Source organism: Bison bison, unplaced genomic scaffold (assembly GCF_000754665.1).
Source record: "Bison bison bison isolate TAMUID 2011002044 unplaced genomic scaffold, Bison_UMD1.0 scf7180017864484, whole genome shotgun sequence".
In the NCBI taxonomy this organism is placed as follows: Eukaryota; Metazoa; Chordata; class Mammalia; order Artiodactyla; family Bovidae; genus Bison; species Bison bison.
In genome coordinates, this window is record NW_011495044.1 from 174948 (window position 1) to 176967 (window position 2020).

Consider the following 2020-nt stretch of genomic DNA (forward strand, 5'->3'; position numbering starts at 1 on the left):
CGCGGGCACAGCCCTCCCGCGTGGCCTCTGGAGCTGCCCAAAGCGCTCAGGCACAGCCTCCTTCCCCCATTCTGTGCATAGAGCCTGAAGCACAACCAGGCCGTTGGAGTTCCAGGGGTGGGAAAGGAGGGACCCCAGGCCCTGGGTTCCCCTCCTCTGGGGCGCAGTTCCCAGCGCTGTTTGAACTCGAAGGGAGTTTCGCCCCGTTCCTTGCGTTCCGGAGACAGTCGTGGGAGCTTGGCACACAGTAGGTCTTTCACAGTATCAACTATTCCCAGTGCCAATTATGAAGTGCCCGTTAGACACGAGGTCTGTGCCGGGCACTTTTAAACTGGTGTTTATCAAATCTTCTTGAATCATATTGACGGATAATCGGATTCAACTGCAAATTGCCCCATGGCCCCGCCCGCAGTGGCTTGCAATGTTTGTTTCCCTCTCTTCTCGCGATTTAGTCCCCACCCCCCACCCAGCCTCCTGGAATTGTAGGCCACAGTTTATCACGACGCCCATCTGCGCTTTCCTGGGTGGAACTTCCAAGATTGCCTGCTCAAAGGTATCCGCTACCTCCAAGATTAAGTCTCAATCCACTGACTCACAGCCAGCCGGAGCCAGGGAGTGGTGTTTTTAGGAATCATATGACCCCAGCTCCTAGCCAGGTGGGCCTTAATGCGAACTTTTGCGGGTTCCAGTCCCTCGGTGAAGTGTTAATTCTTGGGCGCTCCTGGGCGGTCCCAAGGCGCCCCCTGCCCAGGCCGGGGGATGGGGAGGAAGCCCTAGAACACTGTGGATTGGGAAAACTTCCGTTACTTTTGGTGGGAGGGGTCTTCCCTCCCTCGTGCATATTCCTGGCTCCTGGGGCTTGGCTCTGGGAAGGGCTCGGGTGATTTGGTTATGAATTGAGGCTAGATGCTGAGCTGGGAATCCTTAGGAAAGACAGCTTTAAAGGATGCTGTCGACTGGGTGTGGGCATCCTGCTTGGAAAGGTTCAAAGTCAGCTGGTGGGAGGCTTTTCTGGGCCTGCTGGGGTTAAGTGGGAGGGACAGTTTGCCTGCGGCTGCTACCTCTGCCCTCCAGGAAATTCTACAAAGGGTCCCACTTGCATATTTATCTCCCGGCTGGAAGGACAATTGAAACGTTGTTTTGGGGATGATTTGTAGCTAGTTTAAACCTCTATCCCCCAACTGCCCACATTGCCCTGGAAAGAAAGTGGCAGGGGAAAATTATCCAGTCCCTTAACCACCATTTTAGGAGATCTCTGATGCCCCGGGCCAACAGCTCCACTGGGGCCCTGGATTAAGGGATGAAGAAACTGATCTTATTCCCAGGATCCTTGTCTTTGTGCTGCCCCCAGGGGTGGGGGTGGAGTGTAGTTTGCTCCTCAACCCTTAACTAAATTTCCAGAGGAGTTTTTGTTTGTTTACTGAGGCCAAAGTTCAGGTTCCTTCTCCTCTCTTCTTCCATCGAAAATTGGAGACATCTTGGCGTCAAGATGCTCCAAGATTATAGAATTATCAGCCATGGTATGGTCCATTTTCAAATAACTGGTCAAACCACCCTTGACTTAGCACGAGGTGTGACTTTAGAGTTCTGTGCAAAGTAGGACGAACGGTCTAAGAGGGGGAAGCCACTGGAGCAAGATGCATTTTTTTCAATGACTAGAAGGCACTCATTAAACAGTTGGTTCTTAGAACCAGAAAAGGGCAGAGAGAAGCTCCATCCACAGCATTTACGCTGTACATAAATGTACAGCTGTACGCAAGGCAGACAGGGGATAAAGTTGTGCCACCCTTGTGTTTCAGAACCATCTGACAGTAATGGTTAGGGTTCTACGCTCTGGCTTTTGCAAGTTGCTAAACCTTCCAGGCTCTATAAAGGACAGAAATGGTATGGACCTAACAGAAGCAGAAGATATTAAGAAGAGATGGCACAAATACACAGAAAAACTGTACAAAAAAGATCTTCATGACCCAGATAATCACTATGGTGTGATCACTGACCTAGAGCCAGACATCCTGGAATG

General features: G+C 51.1%; 1 protein-coding gene across 1 annotated transcript in view; it reads left to right on the forward strand.

Moving 5' to 3' along the window:
- Nucleotides 1-2020, forward strand: part of OVOL2 (ovo-like zinc finger 2) — a 28699-nt gene that overhangs the window by 962 nt on the left and 25717 nt on the right. The gene's annotated exons all lie outside the window — the stretch shown is intronic.